Consider the following 12,923-nt stretch of genomic DNA (forward strand, 5'->3'; position numbering starts at 1 on the left):
ATTTTTTTTTTTTTTTTTTTTTTTTTTTTTTTTTTTTTTTTTTTTTTTTTTTTTTTTTTTTTTTTTTTTTTTTTTTTTTTTTTTTTTTTTTTTTTTTTTTTTTTTTTTTTTTTTTTTTTTTTTTTTTTTTTTTTAGCTAAATAGACATAGGCTTCACATACTGTAGGGTCCCTCTAGCTGGGTACCATCTTAGGAAAGTTCTATATTATATTACATGTTTCTAGCTGGTGGTTCAAATTTCTAAAGTAGGATTTTTCTGATTACAAGCTAAAGTTTGAATTTCCAACCCCATTGAATCCCCCTTCAAATCTGCTGACTCTGCCAGGCAGACTGATGTTTTAGTGGATTTGTTAATGTTTAAGCTACATTCTTCCCATTCTTTTCTCACAGGAAAATATCTGTAAATAACTCTGTCTACAATTTCTTGCTCTGCTGGGTTTCCTGTCACTCTCAGAAACTTTAGTGCCTTCTTTATTTTGAGTGTTAGTATATCTCTAAGAATAACCAACTGAGGGTATGATGATGGATCAGTGCCATTTGGGTAAAGGAGCATATGCCCCTTTCTTACCTTGTTTTAAAGATACATAATATCACTTTATCTTTGCGTGTGCAATGGAAAATTTTATTTCTACGTTTTAATCTTAACGTAGGATTATTGCAGCACTAGTTTCTTTCTTTGTTTCCTGCAAGAATCATTGAATCTATTGAGATTAAGTCCTTGAATCTCACCCAAAAGCCAGGTCCAGTTTAACTAGTAAAAAATTAAAATATTAAAAATTTTGTAACAAGATTGAGGATAGTTGAAAGTTTTACAAATTGACCTGAAATATGAATTTCAGAACTTTAAAGCAAACAAATTTCAAAAGTTAGCCAGTATTCTTTGTTTGGACTACTGCCAATCCTCATTACACTTGGGATGTGAGGTTTCTATGTTTACCTGAAGAGTTCCTGTTTGACGTTTTTACACAAATCATCCATGTGTTATCTGTTTTCAAAAACTTGATAGAAATCATGGATATTATCTTGAATATGTGATTTTTTTTTTTTTTTGGTGACTTTTCACTCCTCTTAAGGATTGCTGGGGGAGTCAGCCAGCAAACTAGTGAGGACCTTGCACGGCACTGTGCTGGGGCAAGAACAAAATGGTTATGCCTTGGTTTGAGAAAGTTCTGTTGAGCCTGTTAACAGCAGTGCTGGCTGTGTATCAGGAGTGTGGTTGGAGCACAGTGTAGAAAGCTGTGCATTAACTCCTCTCCAAGCATGTGAGGATTCTCCTCTTTCTCCATAGCTGAGTGCCTGAGCTGGATGAAAGCTTTATCACACGCCTCAGCTGTTGGGTGTGGAACCCTCTTAGCTCAAAGGGTGGGATACATGTAGCTCATAGAAGTCCGAGCATGGAAAGTTATGGTCTTCTTGCGAACGCCACCTCAGGACTTTCAGGTTTTTTAGGTTTTCTAGTCTCCATAGTCAACCCTGAAGGTTAGATAGCTATATGTAGAGGGGAATGTGTGTAATTGTGCCTGGAATAGGTAGGCAAGCAAATGCATTAATATGACACAGTAATAAGAACTACAAGTGCTGACTGTTTTAAGGTAACGTCTTTTTGCTCTGGTTGGCTGGCAGTTTGGACTTAATTGGAAGTTATTTTATTATTGTGATAATTTATATTGAATTTAAATGCATTGTACTGGCTGATAGGAATATTATAAATGTAGCAAATCTTCTGCTGGGTAGTCTATAATATAAGAGCTGGCAGGTTTTGTACAGGCTGAATTATCATGCAAAATGTCTGGAAGCATATGATTTATGCCAAAGGTGCTGTAAGATTGCATAAATTTAAGACTTTTATTCTGAACTACTGCCTTCATGCACTACAATAATTATAGGGTGCTGACGATGCAGCACCATTTAAGAAAAGGAATGACTTAATTTTACTGAAGTCTATTGTTAAAGATAAAACTAAGCTACTGTATTAAAAAGAAGAAAAGAAAAACCCTGCACAAGAAGATGAAATGCTGTCAAGTCATAGATCATAACACTGCAGTCGGGAGTTGCTCTCTGATGAGAAAGTGTATTGGTTTTACCTCCTTTTTTTAAAGCATCCTTACATGATCAAACAGTTCATTCAAATGTTGAAATTTGGTGAGACCTCTGTTGCTGTTAACTTTCCATATTGACTATCTAAGAGCATGGTCAGTAGTCTGATCTGAACTGATTCACTGCTAAACCTGCTATAATTATTTATTATCGCTGTGTGTGATTGGGGGTGGGGATATCACTATTCCTGGCAGGGTGATGCTCAGAAGTAGAAAATTACTAGGTCCTGTGTATGCACTTAGTACCATTGTGGTTCACGTGATGGTTACCACTTGGGTGTACACACCTACTCTGCGAAGTTGAACCCAAGACTGTCTGCTAGACCATATTCTGTCTGGAAACCAGCTTCCTCTGTGGGTGTCTGTGGGACATCTGGGAGGCCATTGTTTGTGCTGTAGGAGTCCAGACTATCTTCTGGACAGTGGGAGAGCTTGTCTGTGCACTTGGGCGGGGGGTAGTGAGGCCTGCAGGGTAAGGAAGAACTTGACAGGCAGTCAAGAACAAAAGCAGTCTGTTCTGTTGTCCTCACCCTTACAAACAGGTTGGGTTTACAAGCAAAGTACTTGGTTTTCTTTATTTGACAGACTAGATGAAAAATATTACTAAACTATGAAAAAGACTTAAAAAAAAACCCTAACCAAGTTACATCTGCTGTGAAGAAGAGCCTGAAGAGGTAACTTTGAACCAAAGAGCTTGGACAGTCCGTTGACAGGACAAAGAAATGATGCTGAGAGATGACCCATGTCAAGCCATGTGTCCAGCCTGTGTTAAACTGAGAAGTAGCACCCATCACTCAGCAGTCCTTCCTTGTGCAGTGCTGTGGCTCATTAGGTCCTAATCCTCATTAGTTACCTATTTGTAGCTTACAGCTGTGTGGCACATCAATATAAGGCTGGGTTCAGTGTCATAAGCAGAAGCAATGGAGCTGGAGAGGAGGAAGTGTAGGGAAGGGTGGAAGCTGTAGACATTCAGACGTACTATTCTTTCACTTATGTGAGGTCCCAAGTGCAAATACAATGTTAACAAGAGAAGTCTACGATACATCACGAGTAGTTGCCCCTTCATCTGTTTCTCAATCGCCATCAACATTGAAGTGGAAAATGGAAAAAAGTGCAATGGGAGAGGAGTAATAGATAAAGAGCTGATGCTATTTATTAGCAGTTCTTTCCAGGTCAGCATGACACTGACAAACCAAGTCCCAGTCATGCTAGAAATTTTTGATAAGAGCTCAGACATTTAATATTTGAGGTGACATTTCTAGTTTAAGTTGTGATAGATGTATCTTAGCAATTTTTATATTTTTTTTGCTTCACATTAGCCCTCCAGTTTTATTTATGATATTTCCAATTCTGAGCATTCTAATCTTCTTTTTAAAGTAAAGCTGAAGTATTTATCTGCCAGAAAGAGCGGTGTTGATATAAACAGATATACAGGTGCTCTGTTTTCCCAGCCTTCCAGAAAACAGCTATTCAGCAATACCTACAGTGAAATATATGGTCATCAGGTAATTGAAGTGAGGTGTGAACTTAAAGGCTTTTGTGGAACTATGCTGGATTCTTCTAAGATAACTTTCATTCCAACTTTGATAAAGCAAGTAGAAGAACTGTAAAAAGCCTGACAATTGCAAGAGAGAGACCTATAGTAGGGTGATCTCTAAAGAAGGAAGAATAAGCAGCTTCACTTTCCTTTCCCTCTCATCTATACTGCTTAAAGAAAGCTTGGAGGATTATTTCCATGTTTTGGCTATTCCTAGCAGTAGAAACTCAAATCTGACTAAACATCAAAAGACCTTTTCAGTAATTGGAGCGTAGTGGCATAGCATCTTTAGAATTAATTTGGAAACAAATTATTAGTTAAAGATCCCTATTTTTTTTTTAATGTAAAACACTTTCTGAATTCATTGAGAAATTTAAGGATGGAAGAACCACAAGTCCACAGCAGAATTGTCTATTTTCAGAAAACAGTGAAAATCAAACTTTATAATTCTCCTTTATTAAAGACAACTAAAAGTCTAAAACCTGTTGAGAAAAATACTTACTTTTTTTTTTTGTTGTTGTTGTTGTTGTAGTGCAACTTTAAGTTTCTAATTTTATGGTAAGTTAAATAAAATGTAAATTAGCTGTTTTAATACTCTTTTTTCATTATTAATTTAGTTGCCACCCTCTGTGGAAAAACAGATTTGATGTTAACTTTGGTGCTAGTTTTGTCTGGGAGAGTGGAAAATAAGAAAATGGTTTTACTACTTCTCATGGATTAATGGCCCTCTGATTAGGACTTTTAATTTCCATATAGTTTGCATTATGTTAAAAAACTCAAAAATTACTTCTTAGCTGTTGTAATATTTAATTTAGGATTATGTAAAATCGGATGTGGTTTGAAATGTGGAAATGAGTTTAAACTATAAAAATTTGTTATATGGTTATATAAGGCTATGTTAATTGTGCTGGAGGCTTGAAGAATAATGTTTTTGAAAAAATGCTTTGCATTTAAAATTAGCACTACTATCTATTAAATTTTAACCTTTATTTGTTAGTCACCGTGTTGAAGTATAAAAGTAGAACTTTTAATTTGTGTTTCAAGGTTTAGGGGTTTTTTTAGTTAGGAAGAAGCTATTCTTTTTTTTTTTTTTTTTTGGTTACTCTGCAACTTCATGTGAGGTCACGTTGGAGTTTAACCTCAGCCATCAACTTAGTCCTGCACAGCTGCTTTCTTGCTCATTCCCTGCCCCCAGTGGGTTGGGGGAGAGAATCAGAAAAGTGAGAAAACTCATGGATTGAGATAAAGACAGTTTAATAGGGAAAGCAAAATCCGAGCACTCAAGCAAAGCAAAACAAGGAAAGTATTCACCACTTCACATGGGCAGGCAGGTTTTTAGCCATCCCCAGCTCAGCAGGGCTCCATCACACCTGATGGTGACCTGGGAAGACAAACACCATCGCCCTGAACATTCTCCCCTTTCTTCTTCTTCCCCAGCCTTTTTATACTAAAAGTGACACATATGGTGTGGATGATCCCTTGGGTCCTGGCTGTGTCCTCTCCCAACTTCTCATGCACCTCAAGCCTCCTCTCTGGTCGGGTGGTGTGAGGAGCAGAAAAAGCCTTAATGCTGTGCAAGCACTGCTCAGTGATATCAAAAGAAAAATCTCTGTATTATCAGCACTGTTTCCAGCATAAAGCCAAAACACAGCCCCATACCAGCTACTGTGGAGAAAGTTAACTGTACCCCAGCCAAAAGCAGCACAGGTGGTGATGAAACAGAACTAGTTGTTTAACCTGAAATGAGAACAGTAGCTTCTCAGAAAATATTGCTGCTGTCAAAGGTGGTTTCACCCAGTTCTATTCTACACTGTATTTAACAGCAAACCTGGAATGCTTGAATATGTCTATCTAATTAAAATAATTTTAATAGCTTGGCAATTTTTAGCTCTTAGAAGTTGTCATAACTTGTAATTTTTAGTAATTTCATTTTAGATGAAAATATACTTTATACTTGCAGATGCATCTGGTTTACTCAAAGGCTTGAGAGACAAGGCAGTCACTGGTCATAACCAGTACAGGTTCATAAGGGGAAAGTCCTTTTATGACAAGGTCACCCATTATTTTTTTTTTTTCCCCTTTTTATAATTTAGCAAAGCTTTTGGTAGTGTCTCTTACAGTGTCCTTCTGGATAAACTGTCCAGCACACAAATAGACAAGTCTGTAGGACATTGAGTGAACAACTGGTTGTCAGGTTGGGCTCAAAGGTTATAATAAGTGCAGTTACATCAGGCTGCCAGTTGATCACCAGTGGAGTTCCTCAGGGCTCAGTTTTGGGGTCAGTGGTCTTTAATGTCTTCATGAATTTTTTGGGCACTGCAATCACATGTACACAAAGTAAATTTGCTGATGAGGAGGAGCTGTGGGCACCGTCAAGGGCAGAGAGGCCTTACAAAGAGATCTGGATAACCTGGGGAGCTGGACAGTCTCCAATCACATGAAATTTAGCAAGGGCAAGTGCTGGATTCTCCAAATGGGATGGGGTAATCCTGGTCCTCTCTCTGGTCATCAGTGACAGGACACAAGGAAGTGGAATGAAGCTACATCAGGAAAATTCTGCTCAGACATTAGGAGAAGGTTCTTCACTGAGAGGATGGTCTGTCATTGCAACAGGCTCCCCAGGGAAGTGATCACAGCATCAGGCCTGTCAGAGCTCAAGGAGTGTCTGGCCAATGTTCTTAGGCATACAGTCCAGTGAGGAGCAGGGAATTGGACTTGATGTTCCTTATGTGTCCCTTCCCTTCAACTCGAAATGTTCCATGATTCATTCTTTTACCTACTATGTGGAAAATGACATGGCTCTCATTTAGAATGCAGCAACCACCTGCCAAGTTGTTAACAGAATTTTAATGAATTCATTTTCCTTCAGTTACTCTGAACACTTTAGCTTTTTCAGTCTTTGTTTTTAAGAAATGGCTGTCTGCATTCACTTACGATGATGTAGATTTTTGCATTTGAAAGATGAACAAAGATCTTGGATAATGTTAATTTCTGCAAGATCTGGTGTAAAAGTGCTGAAATGTATTTTTTAGCTGCTCTGCGAGACTTTTGGAGAGGCTAGTTTCCCATTAGGGTTTCAATTTCAGAATGGAAAAGACACATGTAGTAAGCAGTCTCTGCATTGCCATGTTGCAGCAGAATCCCATAATATGAGGTATCTGCCTGTAATTCAAAACTTCAAGAGGGATCCAGCTGAAGCAACAAAGGTCCCACTTTTGGCATTTGTGCAGCAGCTGCCTGGGCATTGTGCCATTCATCAGAGGCAATACACATTCCCTCTCAATCCTGCTGTGATTCCCTTCCTCCCCCCTGTTCCAAATGCTTTCGTAGAGCTGAGCCACGTGAACTTTCATCAGAGGAGGTGAAAGTGGTGTTGCTCGTTCTGAACATGCTGGCATTGTTTTCCCAAGTTCAAGTCCCACTGAAGGTTTATTCCTGTTTTTCTCCTCACAGTTGCTCCCTTTTAGCCCTACAGTTGATTTGCTCCTTCGTGTAATTACATGAAAAAAGCTAAAAGCCTTTTCCAGGCAAAGAAAATTAATGTCCTTTTATACTGAGCTGTACTACATTACCAGTAATCCGGTTACGTTCGGTCCTTTGCAAATGAAGACCATAAAAGACAAGCAGCTTTGATCCATCTCAGTTACAATTGCCATGATATCCCATCCTTGGAGTCAATGTGGAGTTTTTTCAGCAACAGTTGGTACAGTTACTGAATGTGGAACCTAATTTTCATTGTCACATGATATAAATGATGGTTGGGGAGATTATTACATCATTTTGTAAGAAACTGTAGGTAAAAACATAAATATCATCTATCTGTCTTCTGGGAAAAAAAAAAATTAAAATAACCCCAAAACTTTGTCATCATGAAATAAGTCTTAGGAACCTCTGCACAAGAGCAGCTGTGAAAGGGAATACCGGATGGGTGGTCTCTTCCATCAGGGAAATGCTCTTTCTCTCTCTGTCCCTCTCTTTCACAAAATCCTTGTTGATGCAAGAAGGTTGGTGAGCATTTAGATGAGGTCCTAAGAGATAAACCAACTTTCTATTTTAATATATATTGTGGTAAGATTATTGTGTTTAAAGTTTGCTTCAGCTGTTTCCCATGTGATCTTGTTGGCCATGTATTAAAGTGAGAAACTGCTGTGATAAAATAGATGTAGAAGTAATGTTCATTATGAGTAATTATAAATTTTGGTGGGTGAAAGAGCCTCAGGGTCACCCCTGCCCAAGAGGAGATTCCACACACAGAACCTTGAAGATAGTTCTCCGAATTGCTCTTAAACCCTTTAAGTTGTAGAGCACTGCAGCTTGCCTTTTGACCTTCCTCTTAAACCCATCCTTCCAGTGTTTAAGGGAAAAAATTCCAGGAGGACAGATGATATGTATGTAATGATCTATAGTAGTTTCTCCATATCCGTATCACTGGTTTGCATCCAGCCTAGGTGGTAAAGTCTGAAAGCTGTTGCCAACTGATAGCTTTCTGGTGGGCTGTGAGAAACGAGCACCCATCCAGGACTCAGTGAGTAGAGGCTTCCAGAGCAGAAATGCAATTTCACTGCTTAGTACCTATTTGCAGTGTCAGCAGAGGTGCTGATGCAGAAAGAGATTCAGAAGACTGAATTCCTTTGGACTTATGTGGCCCAAAAATAACAGTGTGTGTTTCAGAAGAGACGGTAATGGAGAGCTATATTACAAATAGACTTTGTACAAATATGACAATTTTATTTTCACATAACAAGGTGTTAACAGCAAATGTGGTAAAACCAGTAATAGGAATAAACTATACTGGGTTTACACACTAAGTAGGAAACAAAGGATAGGACTGAGTCTGCTGTAAGCACTGATAAGTTAAAAGCAAGGGGAGCTTGTGGTGGCTGCTGTGACAGTCTTGGCACAGACTGCCTGAGAAAGGTGCAGAGCTTCCAGCCTTGGAGGCTTTTAGGAACATGTATTGTATAAGCTACTTGGATGGAGAGCACAGCCTTGGATAGTGAGTAGGTATTTCTGCAATTATTCTGAGGTCTGGCAAATGTGAAATATTTCCCACTGAACGGTGAGAGGTAATGGGTTTTTTCCTCTGCTGGTCTCTTGGGAAGCAGTTACAGGCCATCTCTACTGTTTCCCAGCTGTGAGTGTGGCATGAAGCATCTGGCAGAGCTGGAACTGGGACACAGCTTCCTGCTGAGCAGATGTCTGTATCTGTTGATACTGCTTTTGGAGAGACGGGTGTACTAAATGCGTGTTTGAGCCTTACTTGGCTCTGAGTCTGATTCTGTGAAAGTTAGGCAACAGTGGGATTAAGGTACATGACTGTTGGTCAGTTTCCTTATGTGGACTAAGTGTGATGCCACTTTATGAGTTCCCTGAGGTGTCATCTCAGTGTCTTCAAGGGGAGTGTGCTGCACCATATAGCCAAGGATCACCTGTTCTACTTTTTACTCATTGTTCAGTTGTAATTACTGTGTGCTGCTTAAACTCTGCTCTGAAGACTGCAATGACCTTATTATGATGATATTGGGCTGCTTCATAAAATTTTAGGACTTTATTTTTCAGAGCACTCGTTTGAGGGAGAGTGGAGGGTTGCCATTTCTCCATTATAACACATGGGAGTTGAACACAACAAGGTTCAGGAAGTTTTTCTTTTCTGCCCTGTATTTTTTCAGGACACTTTGTGTTAAATAACAGCCTGTGTTCATGGTGCAGGTCCCACTCTAATTTTAAGTGCTTGGCCATTCTGCCTGTGGAGCAACCTTGGTCTGAAGAAAAACAACTAAGGAAAAGGAATGTGATTAGTAGGAACATGACTATGTGAGGAATTTTGCTATGCATTGCAAAAAGGCTCTGTGGTAAATGAAAGGATCATATTGGATTTCAAGGACAGGAGTTGACTGGCTTGACATTAAGAGCATTGTTCCTGGACTTCTCCCTTTCAGGACACAGGTCTTCAAGTGTTACATGATTAGGTTGTGCATGATACTGCTTTCTCCCTAGAGCAAGCTAGTCCATGCCCATGGAATGTGAAACTCACTTTTATTTTCATAGAGAAAATAAACCTGTAATCGCAGGAATGGACCTGCAGTGGACTGGTAGTGATGGTTCCCAATGTCCACTGGGTGAATTTGCAATCATAATGTCCTCCTAATGTGGATGTCAGCGTACAACTTCCCAGGTTTTAAAAAAGCGAACATTTATCCCCCTCAACTCTTCCATGTATGTGTTACTGCTATCATGGTTTGCGGGCAGGCAGCTCTAGAGTCACAGAAGTCACCTTTGCCCCTTTTGCTGATGGTTCTATTCCAACAATGTTTGACAAATGGTTGTCTTCTGTGTTGGTCACTTTGCCTTTGGGCTTTGCAGCTCTTACCTGTGCACTGGGATATTTAAAAAGTCAGCTGGGTCTCGCCCTGCACTCTGGTAAGGAGTTCTTTCTTGAAGGAAGTTCCCTTTCCCTCAAAGATAAGTTTGACTCCACTATCAAGTTTCAGTGGTGACTTGCGTATCTGTGGTCTTATTTTAGTCACCTTCTTCTCCTCTGGCCTTTTCACGTCTCTGTGCTCCACAGATTTTTCATATTTGTGTTCTTGTTTGTTGCTGGAATGTGCCACTGGTATTTCTGAGGGCTTTCAATGTAAGCAGATGGGTTTTTCCACACCATTCTGATGAGCTTTAGAATGCCTTGTGCACACTAGTCGATAGACCATCATCCTGTGTGGAAAGTGGACATGCAGGGACATGTCCCTGTGTCCCTGTCTACATGTCCCTGCACGTAGAACATGTCCCTGCATGTTTAACCTCCTTTGTAGACAAATAAGCATTTTATAAATATATTTACAAATAAATATATTGCTATTTTCTTCACTGCAAACACAGCCCATTCTTGGGATTGATTATGGTAATTATGAAATGATTGGCTTTTCTTCACTTGTCAGGTTTTCTCATTAAATCTGACGGTAGATACCTTTTTTTAACTCTGGACAACATTTTACCCAAAAGGTTATTGTGCATGAAGATAAAGTGGTGCTGTTTTGAATGTTCCATCCTTGTTCATGAGATTGATTCATTTAAGTCCCTAGTAGTGTTATGCGTTCTTCCCTACTTTCTTCTAGAATCTAAGACCAACCTGTTGAGTGCTTCTGCTGTCTCAGAATAATTTCATGCTTACTTGCTCCTTCTATAGAGGAAGCAACCTCTAATTGTGAATTATTTCCTTATATACTTCACATTTTCATGGTGGAGTTCACCTGGGCTTATGTTCCAGCATACACATGAGCAAGAGCATATAGAGAAAGTGAAAATTATTCATTAATGATCTAACAGCCTGTTGTGATCAGAGTTGAGCTCTATATAGGCTTCAGATGTGAAAGATCATATCAGCTGATGAGAACAACAGATCCTTACTGCAGGGGCAGCATGATTCCCATTTTCTGTAAATGGAAATGGAAAGCTACAGTTCTCTCGTCAGTAGGGTGTGAGACCTGGGATGAAGATGTATCAGTATTACTATAATGTATGTATAGCCTGAATGTTCATAACACATTCCAAGTGTGACCTTCAAAATTGTTATGCACTGAATATGCAAGGTTTATTTTGTTTATTTTTAACTTTGTGAGAGAGCTACATGTAGGAATAGATTTTGAAAAATGTGTTAGTTCTTATGTGATCACCTCCAAAAATCTGTAATTTGTGTCAATGTCTATTGATATACTAAGTTCTCTAGGTGAAAGAACTGAAGAAGGCATTTGGGCTCCAAGCTCTGAGGTTAAAACAGGAGCTTTAATGCTACCTCCTCTTCCAGCTTTGAAGAATTAATGGATGTTCTCCTCTGTAGCTATTTTTTTTTAATTAGTTTTCTCTGTGAATTTTATTCTGATATTTTATATGCAGTGTCTTTCAGACTAAGGGTGTGAGGTGCTTTCCAGACTCCCTTATAAAATTTCAGGATCTGCCTTAGTGTTTCCTTTCCTCTTTTAGACTAAAGTGCTTGTTCATTCTCTCCCCGCCCTCCCCGCCCCCACTGCCCTGATTTCCCACTGCTATCTCAGGATGCAATTCTCCTGGTGCTTTGATATGCTTGGGCTTACACTTTCTATTTGAGCTGAGCTCCCTGTCATGGGATAGTTACAGGCCACATTCCTGTGCTGGAAATAGATACTTTTTGCATAACCTGCTTCCTTATAGCCTTTAGCATCTAAAGCCTCTGGTAAAGCACTGTCTCCACTACCATAGATGGAGCAGCATGGGAATCTCATCAGAAGATGAGAAAGGTGACAGGAAGAATGTAAAAGCTTGCTGGGTTCCTAAGAGGTGGAAGTTCAGGGTGTCTGTTTGTTGTGAGATATCTTCACTGTACTATTATTTTTATTTAAACTAAATAACAAAACCCATCTTGTTCTTATTAGATATAGATGTAGGAAAAAACCCCAAATACCTTATGAGGCATAGAATGACTTAATGCATAAGCACTTGTAGTCCCTTCATTCTCCTCTGTGCCCTTAATAGGAAATTATTCAGCATGTTCTGCTTTTGATTTTGCCAAAAGATGTCTTCTCAAGACCCAAGCAGCAAAACTGAAGTATTGCTCAGAATGTGTTCTAATGATCATCGACTGCCTGTTTAACTGTTGTTTACTTCCTCATAAAAAAAAAAAAAAAAAAAGGGGGGGGGGGAACATAAGGATTTAATTTTTTTTTTGATAAAAGGTTACTCTTCATTTCAGGTTACTGTAATATTAGGCAAGGACTGTCTTGTAAACACAGATTTCTGTAGTTCTGAATTAATTTTTGCCTGTGATTCTGTCAGCAACTACAACTGACTTTGGGAAAGTCACTTTTCTCATATGAATATCTGCTTCCAGTCTTTAAAATAACACTCCTTTGTCTCTTAGGATTCCAGTTCTTTGCTGCAGAGACAACTTCAAGTGACAGTGTCCAGTTGTTGGAGTAGGCTCTCCTTGTGTGATGACAAACCTAAATTCAGCTTCTCACTCCTGCCAAAGTTTCCTGTGTGAGCTTTGGCAATTCACTTGACATCTCTTTGCTATCCATGAAATGGGATAATAGGCAATGTCCTGCTGTACAAGAATATTCAGGAGGTGTACCTTCAAGAATTGAACTTCAAGAATTTAGGTTGTGGTTACACAGCTTTTAAAACTGACCTTAAAATGTGAATGCTGTGATCCAGTTCTGCCCTCCTTTTGCCCTGAGTATGCCTTCCTCTGTGTGCCCTGGCCAGACTGATGGTGCTTTTTCTTCATAGGAATAGTTTGTGGTTGGCTCAGCTTCTTG

General features: G+C 39.1%; 1 protein-coding gene across 2 annotated transcripts in view; it reads left to right on the forward strand.

Annotated features, from left to right (window-relative positions):
* The window catches only part of TSPAN9 (tetraspanin 9), a 166,204-nt gene that overhangs the window by 42,762 nt on the left and 110,519 nt on the right, over window positions 1–12,923 (forward strand). The window lies entirely within an intron of this gene.

This window comes from Empidonax traillii, unplaced genomic scaffold (genome assembly GCF_003031625.1).
Source record: "Empidonax traillii isolate 1590-97213 ecotype Southwest subspecies unplaced genomic scaffold, ASM303162v1 scaffold531:size451153, whole genome shotgun sequence".
Taxonomy (NCBI): domain Eukaryota; kingdom Metazoa; phylum Chordata; class Aves; order Passeriformes; family Tyrannidae; genus Empidonax; species Empidonax traillii.